The 17,461-nt window shown below is 37.2% G+C and overlaps 1 long non-coding RNA gene across 1 annotated transcript; it reads right to left on the reverse strand.

The window, feature by feature from the left end:
• Positions 1 to 2,079: 2,079 nt before the first annotated feature.
• On the reverse strand, positions 2,080 to 10,155 carry LOC147345884 (uncharacterized). Its single transcript, XR_015153905.1, has 3 exons — positions 9,918 to 10,155; positions 5,150 to 5,256; positions 2,080 to 2,279 (listed from the first exon to the last, which is right to left on the reverse strand). It is a non-coding gene; the product is annotated as an uncharacterized LOC147345884 (long non-coding RNA).
• Between the last annotated feature and the right edge of the window lie 7,306 nt (positions 10,156 to 17,461).

Raw genomic sequence — 17,461 nt, forward strand, 5'->3', positions numbered from 1 at the left:
ATTAACCATCTGGTGATGTCCATGTGTAGAGTCTTCTCTTGTGTTGTTGGAAGAGGGTGTTTGCTATGACCAGTGTGTTCTTTTGGCAAAACTCTGTTAGCCTTTGCCCTGCTTCAATTTGTACTCCTAGGTCAAATTTTCCTGTTACTCCAGGTATCTCTTGACTTCATACTTTTGCATTTCATTTCCATGTAATGAAAGGGACATCTTTTTTGGGGTGTTAGTTCTAGAAGATCCTGTAGGTCTTCATAGAACCATTCAACTTCAGCTTCTTCAGCATTAGTGTTTGGGACATAGACTTGGATTACTGTGATATTGAATGATTTGCCTTGGAAATGAACAGAGATCATTCTGTCAGTTTTGAGATCGTACCCAAGTACTGCATTTTGGACTCTTGTTGACCCTGATGGCTACTCCATTTCTTCTAAGGGATTCTTGCCCACAATAGTAGATATAATGGTCATCTGAGTTAAATTCACCCATTCCAGTCCTTTTTAGTTTGCTGATTCCTAAAATGTCGATGTTCACTCTTGCCATCTGTTTAACCACTTCCAATTTGCCTTGATTCATGGACCTAACATTCCAGTTTCCTATGCAATGTTGCTCTTTAAAGCATCAGACCTTGCTTCCATCACCAGTCACATCCACAGCTGGGTATTGTTTTTGCTTTGGCTCCATCTCTTCATTCTTTCTGGAGTTATTTCTCCACTGATCTCCAGTAGCATATTGAGCACCTACCAACCTGGGGAGTTCATCTTTCAGCGTCCTATCTTTTTGCCTTTTCATACTGTTTATGGGGTTCTCAAGGCAAGAATACTGAAGTGGTTTGCCATTCCCTTCTCCAGTGGACCACATTTTGTCAGAACTCTCCATCATGACCCATTCATCTTGGGTGGCCCTAGACGGCATGGCTCATAGTTTCATTGAGTTAAACATGCCTGTGGTCCATGTGATTAGATTGGTTAGTTTTCTGTGTTTTTGGTTTTCAGTCTGTCTACCCTCTGATGGAGAAGGATAAGAAGCTTATGGAAGCTTCCTGATGGATATATGCATTTAAACATTTCCACATTATATAATGGGTTAGCCAATCAGTTCATTTGGGATCTTCCATAAGCTCTTGTGGAAAACCCAAATGAAGTTTTTAGACCACTCAATGTATATAACTGCATAGCACATTTTTTTTGCACTTATTTTGGTGTATATCTAACTAGTAACTGCCCTGTAAACTAGTCTTTTACTTCTGTAAGTACCCAAATATGAGGGAAACATTTAAAAATATTTCCAGTTAACTCGGTTAAATTTAAGAACAGAAAACTCCAAGATTCAAGCATTCTGATTATCCTTATTTTCATAAAGCCAACTCCATTAATGTATCTCTTTCCTCTGACCTTATAAGTAGCTTTTTTTTGGGGTAAATGTAATGTTGATAGTTTGATTACATGTTGTGCTGTTGATTTAAGGAGGTGCTTCTATGATGACACTGACTCTAGAAATGCAAGGCTTTGCAGATCCTATTTGCAGAGCATAGAATTAGGATGGTACTGTCCAATCTGATATTCTTACTCTTAGTGTTTATCTTTTTGCTCATCTCTTGGTAAGCACAAGTGAGGATGCATAAATATGAGCAAATGCTTTCTCAGTGAAGTCAATGTTCACCAGTTCCCCATTATTTATTTCCTGTCCTACAGGCTGTAAGCTCTATTGATCCCTACTCTTAGCCAGCATCTAATCTCATAACCTTTAAGGCTCCAAAAGTGGAGACACTCAAAATCTATATTGAATTTCAATTCTTTCCAAAGGCTTTTCTAAGGAGAATAGCATGAAGCAGTGATTCTTTCTCCAGAACTGATAATTGGTTTCTAGCCCCAGTTCCTAGCAACTCCATGATCCTGAGTCATTCAGTCATTCTGTTCTTTAATTTCCTCATGCACAAAATGTGGAACTTAATGAATTGATTCTGTGGATATTTTCCTTGTTGAAAATTCACAAGTCAGAGTAAAATTCAGTATATTGATATTTTATTGCATACACTAAATTATATAAAATGTTTAGAAAACTAAAACTTTAACATTGATATTTAATATAGATATGCAAGTATTTATGTAGGTATATATATAATAAATTACATTTATATAAGCACATATATATAACTGTAAGAAAATTATTCTCATTCTCAAGTGTTAAAAAGAAGAGGGGCTTCCTTGGCTGTCCAGTGGTTAGGACCTCATGCTTCCATCGCTAGGGGCCTGTGTTCAGTCCCTGGTCAGGGAACTAAGATCCTGCAAAGCATGCAGAACAGACAAAGACAAGTAAATAAATAAATATAAAAGAAAAATTAGATATATCAGATTATTTTATCTGTAAGTAATACTAATGGCAAAAACATACTTGATTTGAATCATTAGGTTTGAATTAGTTAACTGTGCCATAACTTATTATTTGGAATTGACTTTTACCATTACGTATTCTTAGTATCATTTGAATAATTAAACTCATCATTAAATTTAGATAATCAAAATTCCTAATTCTACTTTGCTGACAAGGTCAATTTTACATTATCCAAAGAGTAAGTGAATTCAACAAGAAATACACATGGTAGCCGATACTCTGTTTATAGCTTCAGGCTAGCATTTTCTACTGCTATAGTCCATATTACATATTTTCAATATACTTGGAAATTAGACTTAGTTCTCTCTGTCTTTAAAAGAAATCTGAACTTGCCTCCCAAGGAGAGACTAGAGGCAATGTCAGCTCCATAATTTGTGAGACCCAGCACAAAATTAAAATGTGGGGCCTTTGTTTAGAAAGAGGAAATGATGCTAAGAAGTAAAGCTTCTCCCTCCCCCTTTTTTTCTGCACCGTTTCTCTCTGTTAGTCATGGCACTGCTTTTCATTTGCTATTTTAGTCATTTACACGTAAATTTTTAGAAGAATTAATATAAATTTGCTTTATATGCATATTTATATTGAACAAGAATGGTGTCAAGTATAAGAATGAACATTAAGTAGTACACAGACTCACCAAAATTATACAATTTCTATTGTGAGGCTTGTGGCTTGCATGTGTATTTCACTCTTGCCAGAACAGTGTAAACACTGTGCCAGAGTAACATCACTATTTTTATCTAACATCTTGCAATATTCACATTTTGTGGACATTTTCTACCTTTCACTGATAAGTAGGATAGGACTGATAGAAAAGTTAGTGTGGGTTACCCTTTCCCAGTTCATCCATATCATCATTTTCTTTGTAAGTGGCTGGCTAATACAGGAAGGTAACATAGGTGAACCCATGGATTTACCTGATTCTTCCTTCATAATTTTTGGTACGTTTTAATTATTTAGTAGGGCTTTCCTGATGGCTCAGTGGTAAAGAATCCACATGCAATGCTGAAAACCACCGGCAATGCAAGACATGCTGGTTAAATCCTTGCATTGGGAAGACTCCCTGGAGTAGGAAATGGAAACCCACTCCAGTAGTCTTGCCTGGAAAATCCCATGGACAGAGGAGCCTGGCAGGCTAGAGTCCATGGAGTCACAAAGAGTTGGACATGGCTAAGCAACTAAACCACCACGCACCATAATTATTTAGCAATTGTTTCAAATAAATGAATAATGAAAAATTTTATGGAACCAGTTGAGTCTTCTCTACCAGGAAGCTTACTCTAAAGTGAAGACAAATGATGTGGAAGGAATGGCAAAACTACCTTGTCATGAATTTAGGTATTTATTTATTAAGATGAGAAAACCAATGCTAATGTACCTTCTTCTCTACAAGAAGAGGTCTTTCAGATTCTATTTCAGATTCATATTCTAGCACTAACCCAAACATGCAGGAAGTATGGGTTTTCACTGCTCAAGTGAAAACCAAAACCTGTGCCCAAGGAGAAATGGGAAAGGAGATTCTTGAACCTAAGTGAAACACCTTCTGTCCATCCTTTTGTTAGGCGCAGATTTTGGAAAAAGAGTCAAGATGATGGGGGTTCAGAGGTCATTTATTTTGACAGAAGTATACACAGTTCCAGAGATCCTGAAAATAAAACAAACCCTCTTGTCCCTAGTTTTAGTTACTAAACCCAGTCTCACCAGCATAATCTCCTCCTCCTCCTGGTTATATATGAATGGCTTATCCCATCCCCCTCCAAACTCAGAAAGTCAATAACAATCAACTGTAAGAACCACTGTAGAGCCCTGAGCTAGCATGGCACATGGACTACCCATCCTTCAACAGCACCTCCGTGTTCAGTGAACCGGAGGTGGTGATGGAAAGAGAATGCTGTGGCCACGTGCTGTCTGTATCAGCTCAGCCTCTGTCCTGCTCATGAGGGGCTTCACTGAAAGGTACTTATTTACTTATCTGTTTATTTAAAAGAGGGAAGTGGGACAGTGTATAGTGTACATTTTAGATATGAGTATACCAAGTATGCAGGCAGACAGTTTGAAAAGAGTGAAAGAGATCAGTTAAGGTGTCAGGGTGAAAAAGGAGAAATACATTTGTCAAAATGGAAAGGCAAAGATAAATCTGCAGCATCTCTGGTCTTTAAAATGCTGAGGCTGAGAGGGAACTGTGGTGAGAGCTGGTGAACATGAAGGAGACAACACCATCCACCTTTCCCACTAGGGAATCAGGGTAACGGCAGGTTACGAAGGATTGGTCTCTTCATGTTTCATTCAGTCTGCCTGATTTACACTTTTTAAAAGTCCCTAGAAGTTTTTTTTTTTTTTTTTTTGAATAGGGAAAAATCAAGATGTATTTGCTATATTAAGCACACTTCACTTAGCAGAGAAAATTTTCCAGGACATTGTACCTCAAGTGTATAAGTGTTTTCATTCTCTGAAAACAGTCATTATAAACAAAACTATGTCTTTGTAACCAGAGTCTCTCTTGAAAGGATGCTTGATCCATCATAAATATAGCTAAATTGGCCAGAGTTGAATCACAACTATATCCACATTAGCCTCTGGGCTTTAGGTCTTTATCTTGAAATCTACTTCGGTACGTATAACATGGCAAGAGGGAGCAGGGCAGGCCAAACATGATCAAACATTTCATGAGCCTCAATGTCTCTCATTTTTCTAGAATTCTATTAGCTTGAGCACTATCACATATTTATCTCCTATAAAATCCCCAAGTAGACAATGTACTTACAAGGCTGCTGGAGTTTTTTTCTTCCTGTGGGGTGTGTGTGTGTGTGAGTGCCAGGCACAAACTGAAGGATCTTCTTCATTCTCCTGTGATTGTAAATTTTTCATTCTCTAGCAAAAAAAAAAAAAAAAAACGTTTTCAAGAAAAAAAAAATACTGGGCAAAACCAACTCACCAAAACGTATAAATGTCTGTGAAACTTGTCAATATAGTAATATAATAAGTTAATATCAATTTCCAAACTTATGCCTGGGTAGACAGTAGTGATAGAATTGTGAACCAGCTTGACCTAGATTCAGGTCTCATGTAACACAAACAAAATTGTTTATATTGCCAAAGAAATGCTAAATGTGAAATTTCAGACACCAGCTTGAGAAAAAGTAGTTTTTATGTATTACTAAAGAAAAATCATCCTGTTTTTAATTTTCACGAGGCACTTTGACACCTAATGTCTTAGAATAGTGCAGTCAACAATTGTGTACCTCATATGAGCTCCTGACACATTCCTGTACCTCATATGTGCTCTAACAAAGGACCTTCCTGAGAAAGTCCAGTAAGACATAAAATAATCATTCATAGATCCAGGTTTCCTACTTTAGATTTCAATGACCATTCAATTCTGTGATTTTGCAAAATAACAAAATGAGCCAGAGGAGTCCTGGAATCCTGAAGCTCTGGTTGGTTAGGATGTTCTGCAAAACCAAACTTATTCTTAAATTTGATATATTATGTGGAATCCATAGGAGAATGCAAAGCAAAGAGGAGTTGTAAGACAGCTTTTGTTAATATCATGAATTTGAGGTCCATATTTAAATTAATGATACAAAGAAATTGGGGTGTTTTCCATCTTTTGAGGATTGAAAACACAATTTCTGATTCACTACTGAGAAGATAAAATGTTTTCTTTGACTCTTGAGAAAGACAAAGCAGGATTCAAAAGTTATACTTAAATATGGGAAGGGTTATCACAAGATGTAGTGTGTAAAGGAGGGAGACAGAACAAAATTTTTAGTAGCTTTACGAGAAAGATTGAGTAGCTTAAAAATTCATCAGTTTCTTAAGGAAAAAAATGATTAGCCTTTTGTACAGGTTAGAAACTATAAAGAATTGAACGGATGGAATTCTGACTTTCCTTCTTTAAAAACGTTAACTGAATAAAATTTAAATAATGGTCACATAGCAACTGGAGGGGTAATTCAGTTACAAAATTTGCTGAAGTGGATAAAATCCATGAAACTAGTTAAATTAATATTATTTAATTAGTTAATTAGTTAGTTAATTAGTTAATTAATTAATTAATATTTAATTAACTAGTTAAATTAATAAAATCAATATTAATATTGATATTGATATAAAAACAAATGAAGTGTTTTAAACAGTAAGAAATACTGTACTCTCCCTTTCTCTATTTCTCACTTTCTCTGAATAAATGACTAAAGCCTGTTCCAAATTCACTGAGTATAATTATACGCAAACATGTATGTCTATTTCTGGAGGAAGCAGTTTCTTTCACTGATTTTCTGGATAACAGAGCATCCCTCTCTCTGCAGAGAGCAACGGAGGAGCACAATGTTTGGGGGATGATTTGTTAGATTTATAATACATACTGCCTCAATTTGTGGAATGAAATCTTTTGCCAGCAGAAAAGTGGTAGAAGGAGTCAAGTGGGCAAGATTTAAGGAATCCATGACCTTGAATGGAGAAGGGAATGGCTACCCGCTCCAGTATTCTAGCCTGGAGAATTCCATGGACTGTATGGTCCATGGGGTTGCAAAGAGTCGGACACACCTCAGAGACTGAACTGAACTGAACTGAAGTGTCACAATGTGCCCTCGTACTCTGTGTTTCAGAAGCGAAATTGGGTTAAACAGTCATCGTGCTGGAGGCCTCATATCTGTTCCCCATACCCTGTGGTCTTTGGACAACTTTAATCAAACATTTTAGAGAAATGTGAGATCATATTAAATTCCCCAAACCATCAAGGGCCACTGAAAATCTCACTTCTGTGGCTTGGGAACTTCTGCTAAATTATTTAAGTTGTATTCCAAAGTAAATTTGCCCTTGGTGATATCAGGTCTCCGTGGGTGTTGGGATTTTTCTGCTGTTGGACTCAGATCACTTCTTAAATATAAACTGACTTCTTTCTACTTAGAAAACAATAGAAAATAAATTAGAATCATATGAGCTTGGGGTTGAACATCAGTTTCAAAAATAACTAGACATTTGACTTTAGAATCTTAATTAGCAAAAAAGGAATTTATTTTCTAAACTTCTTTGTATTAAAATACCACCCCGATTGTCACCACCACCGACATCACCACCATCATTATCATCACCAATTCCATCACTACCATCGTCATTATCACCACCATCCTCACTTGATATCATAGTTAAGAATAGTTTTAAATGTCAAATATAAGTTGCTCGGCGCCAGGATAGATTTTAATTTTAAGACCTATTCTGAGTCTTATCCTTCTGAGAAGTGCTTTTACCTTCTATTCTCCATTTCCTTTTTGTCCCCATTAAACAAATTTTACAAAGCTTGTTTTATTTGCTTTGTTAAACAACGTTTAGAAGAATGTTCCCACAGAGAAAAGACGGTCTTAAAGTACAGTGGATGTAAGCCTGAGTGAAGACTGAAGGTGACCATGCGTTACTTGACTGGCAGGCCCATTCTTTCCGGGAATAATGGCTGTGCTGATGCCATCTCTTCATTTACTTGTACACTTCATACGCACTCAATTCATCTTTATTTGGATGGAGAACTAGACTATTCTTTGAAGGAGGGGGTAGTATATTTTGCTTGAGCTATTGCATTTGGGCATTTTTCTATAATGTAGAGGTTTTCTTTTTCTCCACCCCCTAATCCTGAATGTTTTACTTCTCAAAAATAAACTTAAAGCTTCTAAACTTCCTGAGGATTTCAATTTGAACTGCTTTTCTATCTCCTCAAAATGAATGGTCACTATTGACAAAAAAGAAAAAATAAGGAATTTCTTCTTCACATCTCCCAGTGATTTTTAGATTGAGAAACTGGTACCTGAATAATATGATTTAGATTTAGATTAATCTGAGATGCAAGGGTTTGCTGAAACAATGTTAATTTGCATTTATATGGAACTGAATTGCCATCTCAGATTACTATGGAGATTCAGGCTGAGAGCATTACAAACCTCATTTGAAAATTAAAATACACGAAATTCATCATCTTGTTATTATATGTATGAGTTGCTGTCTTATCTCTGAAGATGTAAGTATGGATGACAGAGAAATGCATATAATAAAAATTGTGCCATGAATTTCATGTGTGCGTACTTAGTTCCTTCTTCTCAGGGAAATACATCCACCCATTCACTATCTCGCCCTTCCTTAATGTATAGAAAACAATTCTCAATCTATAAAACTGAACACCCTACAAAGGTAATACAGTTTAAGGTACTTAAATATCTAAGAAATAAAGTGACAAAGGTAGACAGTGAACATTTAACTTTATGTGCATCAACATTTGCATAATTTAAACATGCCAGTAAGCAGACCAAACTAATCTGAAAGACTGACAGCAAAAACTTTCACTCTACAAAAAGATTACTGTATCAAACACATACATTTTGTGCTCACTGATCTTGTGTTTCTATAAAGCCAGGCCAGTTATCCACAGAACCGTCTACAAATATGAGTATGTCTGAGCTTCTGTCTTTTGTAACAATGGATTAAAAACTGATGGCACTAATAATCATGAGATTTTTATCATTTCTGTTGTTACTTGATGATTTCCATGACAGTTGAATGAATGAAGACATTGATTAAAAACTTAATATGCCTGTTACTTGCTTCTGTGCCCAAATAGTTTCTTCACGTATAACTTGGTTTTGGTTTTGCTACTGTGATTTACCACCATTTTGTAATGTATAGAAATACCACACCAGTTTGTTGTCCACCAGGAACTAACATGGTGCTGTAGGTACCCGCTGCCAAAGCCCAAACAAATCAACTCATAGTAAAGGAGATCAAATTTGTGTTTACCGGAGGCAAGAGATGAGGGGAGGGGGAATTGGTTGAAGGTGTTCAGAAGTACAGACTTACAATTACAAGATAAAAAAATACTAAGGATGTAATGTACAATATGATTATAATTAACGTGGCTTTATGTTATATGTAACAGTTAAGAGACTAAACACTGAGTTCTCATTACAAGAAAAACATTTTTCCCTTGTTTTTTCCTTTTGTATCTATATGATATGATGGATGTTCACTACACCTACTCCAGTAATCATTTCATGATGTATGAAAGTCAAATTATCATGCTGTTATACACCTTCAACTTATACAAGATGACAAAAAATGTAGATAGTCAAGCACTTTGACTGTGAAGATTAAATGACAGTGAGATAGGTCAGCACCTTGAAGCTGATGTGGTTTGTTTGTGTGTGTGTGAGATTTATTTTTTAAAGTTTGAAAGACTTGAGCAGGTTTTTATGTTTAGCCAGAAAAGTCAGTAGAAATTAAAGGTAGGTCCTACTGTATAATTTTAAAGATGAGGAAATTAACTGGTTTCAGAGGACTAAAGGGATTTCAAATATTAAATTATGAAAATTAAAGAAAGATATTCAGATAAGAAAGACACAGATGGTAAATGAGCACATGAAAAGATGTTAGTCATTATTATTCATGAAATAAATGCAAATTAAAATCACAATTATATACCACTACCCTCCTATTAGAATGGGTAAAAATCAATAAAATATATAGACACTTACTGTCCTGTTACTCACATGTCAGGAGTATCTTTATGGCCCCAACACTCAGCGAAGATTTAACTGAGATCACCTCTTTCTCTCTCTTTTGCTGTAACTTTAAAAATTCCTTTTTTTTACTTTCTGCCCATCAAATGTGGATTTTTTTCCCCTTAAGTTTGAATTATAGACTGTATTCCTAGGTGAGAAGGGTCTTCCCTGGAAGCTCAGTGGTAAAGAATCTGCCTGCCAATGCAGATTGGGTCTGGAAGATCCCCTGGAAAAGGAAATGGCAACCCACTCTAGTATTCTTGCCTGGGAAACTCCATGGACAGAGGAGCCGGGAAGGCTACATTCCATGGGGTCACAAGAGTCCAACATGACTTAGCGACCAAACAGCAAACAACAGCCTAGATGAGAGCATCAACTTCATGATCCAATTATCATGTGATGGTAATCCACAACATGGAGGATGGTGATAATGGCCCAGATATTTTTACTGAGCTCTGGATCATTATACCCTATTCTTTACCATCTACCTTCCATGGTTCCATTTCAAAACCACCTTAACTCAGCATGTGTAAAATACATTTATCACTTATCTCTGTAGTCACCTCTCTGGTGTTCATTTTCCTATGCAAATGTCCCTGCTACTCACTTAGTGTCAAAATCAACAGAATAGAGATTACCCTTTGCTCTTCACACTCCACTCCATGGAATCAGGAAATTCTATCCCCTCTGCCTTCTAAATATTCCTGTGCATCCTCACTGCTACCGTCGCGAGGTTGCCACCAGTTCTCACCCGAAACCTGAAGCCTGCTGTGACTTCTCCTACTTTTCGCTCTTGCTACTCTCCTTACTATGTTCTCAGGGATGGTTCCAAAACACATGTCTTTTCAGACTTGTCACCTTACTTGCTCAGCATCTATCAACATCTACTACTCACTGCTCAGGTAGTGTTGCTGAAAGTCTCTGTACATCAACACCGAATTGAATCTCAGAGACAGAATTTTGGGTGAAGCAGGAAAAAGGAGCATTTATTGTTTTGCCAGGCAGAGGCTGCCACAGGGAGCTAATGCCTTCGAGACGGTGACCCGACCTGGAGGGGCGCAGTGAGCAATTTTGTAGTCATGGCTCAAGGAGCAGGGCTTGATCAGATCCGGGACTTTCTTCTGATTGGTTGGTGGTGAGATGATCGGGGGCCAGCATCATCAACCTTCTGGTTCAAACCAGTCTAGGGCCTGTGTATTGCTGTCGCAGTTTTCATCTGGTGTATGTGGAGAGTGGGGAAAATGTCTACTTCCATAAAAACAACCTAGGAATGTGGCTGAAGCCTTTCTGCATATCTTTCTTTCAGGGAACTGAGAGTTCAGTGATTCTACGTGGCAAATTTATGGTTTAAATAGTTACCAGTTCCCCAGTCCAACAGCTATACTTTGTTTCTACATCCTTACATTTCCCAATCATAAACTCTTAAGTTCAGTCCAGTTCAGTTGCTCATTCGTGTCTGACTCTTTGCCACCCCATGGACTGCAGCACGCCAGGCCTCCCTGTCCATCACCAACTCCCGGAACTTACTCAAACTCATGTCCATTGAGTTGGTGATGCCATCCAACCATCTCGTCCTCTGTCGTCCCCTTCTCCTCCTGACTTCAATCTTTCCCAGCATCAGGTTCTTTTTAAAGGAGTCAGTTCTTTGCATCAGGTGGCCAAAGTAGTGGAGTTTCAGCTTCAGCATCAGTCTTTCCAATGAATACTCAAGACTGATTTCCTTTAGGATGGACTGGTTGGATCTCCTTGCAGTCCAGGGGACTCTCAAGAGTCTTCTCCAACACCACAGTTCAAAAGCATCAGTTCTTCAACACTCAGATTCCTTTAGAGTCTAAATCTCACATCCATACATGACTACTGGAAAAACCATAGCTTTGACTAGAGGGACATTTGTTGGCAAAGTAATGTCTCTGCTTTTTCATATGCTATCTAGGTTGGTCATAGCTTTTCTTCCGAGGAGAAAGCGTCTTTTAATTTCATGATCATAGTCACCATCTGCAGTGATTGTGGAGCCCCCCAAAATGAAGTCTATCACTGTTTCCCCATCTATTTGCCATGAAATGATGAGACCAGATGCCATGATCTTAGTTTTCTGAATGTTGAGCTTTAAGCCAACTTTTCACTCTCCTCTGTCACTTTCATGAAGAGGCTCTTTATTTGTTTTCTCCTCTCTGCCATAAGGGTGGTGCCATCTGCATATCTGAGGTTATTGATATTTCTCCTGGCAATCTGGATTCCAGTGTGTGTTTCATCCAGCCCAGCATTTCTCATGATGTACTCTGCATATAAATTACATAAGCAAGGTGACAATATACAGCCTTGATGTATACCTTCCCAATTTGGAACCAGTCTGTTGTTCCATGTCCAGTTCTAACTGTTGCTTCCTGACCTGCATACAGATTTCTCAAGAGGCAGGTCAGGTGGTCTGTTATTCCCATCTCTTTAAGAATTTTCCAAACTCTGGAAAACTCTTGCATCAGCCTTTTATTAATACTTCGAAAGACAAGGACACAAGGGCTTGTACTGGGTTTCCGTAGGGAGGTGAAACCTCCTTTCCATGTCTTAGAAGGCATGCTGTGATGGCATTTCTGACACTCCAGCATCACTTCTGTCTCCTAGTCCCACCCACTCCACATTCCAAACATCCCTGAGGTTTATTCCTGGAAACTTCCCGCCTGCCTGGGAATCCTCACCCCACAGGTGCTACCTGGATGGCTGGTGCCAAATATTCTGTTTGGCTTTTCTCCCTAAATCTTTTGTCATTTCCTCTCACCACTTCTCCCAATAAGATCCACCCTTTCTGCTTTTTTTTTTTTTTTTTAATTCTGATGGGATCTTATTTCACCCTCTGGATTGTTGCTTTTTGATTCTGTTCTTGCAGAGCATTCTGAACTTCTCGATTAAATATTTAATGTTATAAAATGTTTTCTTGTCTTCTTTCAAATGATATATAAACAACAGGAGAGCAGTGATAATTCCAGTCTGTTCTTTATTCCTTTTTATAGAATTTGACATAAATAAGCACCAGATATGATTACACAACAGCTTAGCCAATTAAACTACTGATCAATTGATAAGCATGAATTTTGTAGATCATGCATCTAAAGTGAATAATATAATAGCTGGGACTGAGTAGGTTACCTGGAAATTGTCGCTATTATCAAACCTATGATTGTAACTTAATTTTCACATGGTGTACTTAAATGCTTATTTGAATCTAATTCTCTGTTTAATTCAGCCAGGCATTCAATAATACAAGTGCAAAACTCTATATTTCTTTTTTCTCAGGAAACACATGTGTCCTAAATGATGACTTTTACATTAAATATCATCCAATCACAAGGTCTTTTTCTGTCGCTCGGCACCTTCAACTGAACCACCCTCATAAGAATACACCAGTGGATAACCTGGCAGAACAAATCATAGTATCAGTCCATAAGGCCCATGATCCCACAGTAACATACCACTCACAATGATGCTTAGTGTCAATGGACCAGAATGCACTGTCCATTCTACTTTAAAAGAGAAGGCAAACTGTTCTCTTAGCAATACAGACTGCAATGAGTTGGCTACCTTCTCAGGGTTGTGGAGACAAAAGATAAAGTCCAATTATTATAGATCAGTATGTTTTTAAACATTACAGTGGGTATGACCACATTTGTGTGTACACACACAGACTCTACAGAAACAATACAGTTAGTAAACATATATAACTCATCACCAATGCAAAGAATAAAAAATAATAATGGGAATTGATATTCTTATGAGAAATATCACATTTATTTATTTTTTAAAAATCGCTTTCATGCTTCATGCATGAAATGCATGAAATGCTTTAAAAATCACAAATCATGCTTCAATGCATGATTTATATACAAAAGCATATGTTTAATGTATACAACTTGATTAATTAGGAGATAAGTATACATCTGTGAAACTGCCAGCACAATATACACCATAGACTTATCCACCACCTTCAATACTTTCTTCTTCCTACCCTTTTGATTTTCTTTTGTTATTTTATTGTGATAAGAACACAATATGAAATAAATCCTATTAACAAATTTTAAGTGCTAACTTCAGGCACCATGACTCGCCCTAGTTCTCTTGGACTTACTCATCCCCCTCTCCTTCTCTCCCAGCTCCTGGTAACCACCCATTCTATACTCAATTTCTATGAGTTTGACTAGTTTACATGCCTCATATAAGTGGAATCAGGCAGTATTTGTCCTCTGTGACTGGCTTATTAAACTTAGTATAACGTCCTCCAGGTTCATCCATATGGTCATATATGATAGGATTTCCTTATTTTTTTTGAGTTGAATAATGTTAATGGCAACCCACTCCAGTATTTTTGCTGGGAATAATCCCATGGACAGAGGAGCCTGGTGAGCTACAGTCCATGGGGTCATGAGAGTCAGACATAACCAAGCTACTGAGCACATGTACAGTGTTTTATTATATATATACATATGTGTATATATACATATATATATATATATATATGCCACATTTTCTTCTTTTCATCTGTTGGCAGACATTTAGATTGTTTGGATATTTTGTTAACTGTGAATAATGCTTCAGTGAATATGAGAATACTGGTATCTCTTAAAGATTCTGATTTCAGTTCAATTTATTCCCACACGTAGGATTGCTGCATTATATAGTAGTCTATTTTTAACTCTTTAAGGTATCTTCATACTGTTTTCCATAGAAGAGTCTTCAAAATACATTCATACCAATAGTATAAAGGGTTTTATTTTCTCTGCATCCTCACCAACACTTGTTTCTTTTTTTAAATAATAGCTATTCTAACAGGTATGAGGTGATGTATCAATGTGGTTTAATTTACATTTCCCTGATGATTAATGATGCTGAACTGCTGGTCAAATACTGTTGGCCATTTATATATCTTCTTTGGAGAAATTCAGGTTCCCTGCCCATTTTTGAATCCTGAAATAAACCCACACATATGTTGTCAACTGATTGTTGACAAGAGTACCAATAATATGCAGTGAGGGAAAGGATAGTTCTTAATGAATGGTATTGGGAAAACTGAATATCTATGTTCAGAAGAATGAAACTGAACCTTTATTTTACATCACATAGAAAAACTAGCTAAAAATTAATTAAACACTTAACTATAAGACCAGAAAGCAAAACTTTTAGAGGAAAGCATAGGAGAATACTTTTGACACTGCTCCTGGTGATAATTTCTTAGAAATGACACCAAAAGTCCACACAACAAAAGCAAAAATAGACAAAGGGGATCACATCAAACTAAAAAGTTTCTTCACAACAAAGGAAACAATCAAAAAATGAATCTGCAACCTATTGATTGTGAGACAATATTTGAAAACCATACATCTTATTAGGGGTTAATATCCAAAATATATGAGGACATCTTAATATTCAATAGAAAAAAAAAAACAACAACCCAATCACATGGATATATGAAGAATGAATTAGCTTTCTTTAATTTCAAGAGATTGCAATAGTTGAAGACATTCTGTTCTGTTGGTAAAAGCAGTCTTGCAGTTTTTTGACCTCTGCTTCATCAGATAAGAAGGAAGTATTCCTGGTTCTGGAACACTTCCTTACCGAGAGATGGAGTCACAGAGCCTTTGCTTGGCTCATCACCAAGTGTGAGATTGTCTTTCCCTGTTTCAAGCTCAGTGTGTGCTCCTTTGTTCTGTGTAAATGTGTGATACAATGGCCCCAGGAATGGCCCCAGGAACATCCATTAAATAACAGTGCTTTAAAACATATAGAAGCATGGGCAGTTTCTACAGTATACATTGAAAATCATTTATCCTTTTTCAGAATGTGTGTCCTTATGTAGAAATTTTAAAACTTTCTATTAAATACTCTGCTGCTACTGCTGCTAAGTCACTTCAGTCGTGTCCGACTCTGTGCAACCCCATAGATGGCAGCCCACCAGGCTCCGCCGTCCCTGGGATTCTCCAGGCAAGAACACTGGAGTGGGTTGCCATTTCCTTCTCCAATGCATGAAAGTCAAAAGTGAAAGTGAAGTCACTCAGTCATGTCCGACCCTCAGCGACCCCATGGACTGCAGCCTGCCAGGCTCCTCCGTCCATGGGATTTTCCAGGCAAGAGTACTGGAGTGGGGTGCCATTGCCTTCTCCAATTAAATACCTAACATGTACCAAATATTGTTCCTGACTTTGAGAAGACAAGGCTGAACAAAAATGAAGAATGTACAAGTTGTCATCCAGGAGTTAAACTGATGGCAGGTAAAGGAATAAACATAGAAGGAGGTTTCAGATAAGAAAATGTATCATGAATAAAATAAAAGACAGTAAACTGAGATTTATTAATGAAAACTAATAAGGCACTTGAAAATCTTGTAAAAAGCATGCCAGGCTGAGGAAAGAGGAAAGACAATGGTTGTTAAGAGGGAATTCAAAACAACTTAGCTGAAAATTAGTAAAGCAATAGGAATAGGTCCAAACTAAGTGTCATGAGAAATACAACATGGAATTAGAAATTTAGGGAGGGACCAATTCCCATGCTATTTTACAGGCCAAAGTAAGGTGAGATCTTTTGGGCCAAATTGATCTTTAATTGGATAATATTGAAGGCATACAAAGCACCAGGTTCTTTATGAAGTTCTAGGGAAATACAAGCAAGCAAATGCATTTGGCTGTTATCTTCCTACGTGGCCTCCATACAGATTGAAAACCCAAGTACTATACAACTCTGTTAAAGAAAAATCCATGAACTCTGTAAAATCAGTGAAGAAGCAGATAATTCAATAATTACATCAAGATCTTACAACAGGGTTTTCATATAAGATGGTTATTTTGATTTTCATTCATTCCTTAATTAAACCGATGATTACCAAGCTCATATTACATACAATATGCAAAGGCTTAACTCACTTATAAAATTAAATCAATTATTCATAACTGTCTAAGCAAAGTGCTAAATAATGTGGGTACTCAAAGGAAAAGAAAAAAAGAACTCACTATTCTCAAGTTGTTTAGAATTTGTTTCAGGTAACTTGAATGATCATGCTATGATAAGGGAAAAAAACAGAGAGCATCAAAAGAATGTTATAAAATATTTAATTAAACTTTGTCATATGCCAATAGAGAACAAAATTTAATGAAGTATAAATGACCCATAAATGTTCATGTCTGCATTTGGAAAATGCAAGTAATCTCAAAGCCTAAAATTCCTGTCAGCCAATTTAATCTGAATTGACTTGAAGTATTGCCTTCAAGAGCACCTGGGGTCATAAGGTCATAAAAAAGATTATTCCAGCTTAAATCATACAATTGCATAGTGCTGCTGCTGCTAAGTCACTTCAGTCGTGTCCGACTCTGTGCGACCCCATAGACCGCAGCCCACTAGGCTCCCCCTTCCCTGGGATTCTCCAGGCAAGAACACTGGAGTGGGTTGCCATTTCCTCCTCCAATGCATGAAAGTGAGAAGTGAAAGTGAAGTCGCTCAGTCATATCCGACTCTTCGCGACCCCATGGACTGCAGGCCACCAGGCTCCTCCGTCC

This window comes from Bos grunniens, chromosome 24, assembly GCF_055505025.1.
Source record: "Bos grunniens cultivar Pamir isolate PY7600 chromosome 24, Bosgru_T2T1.0, whole genome shotgun sequence".
Lineage (NCBI taxonomy): Eukaryota > Metazoa > Chordata > Mammalia > Artiodactyla > Bovidae > Bos > Bos grunniens.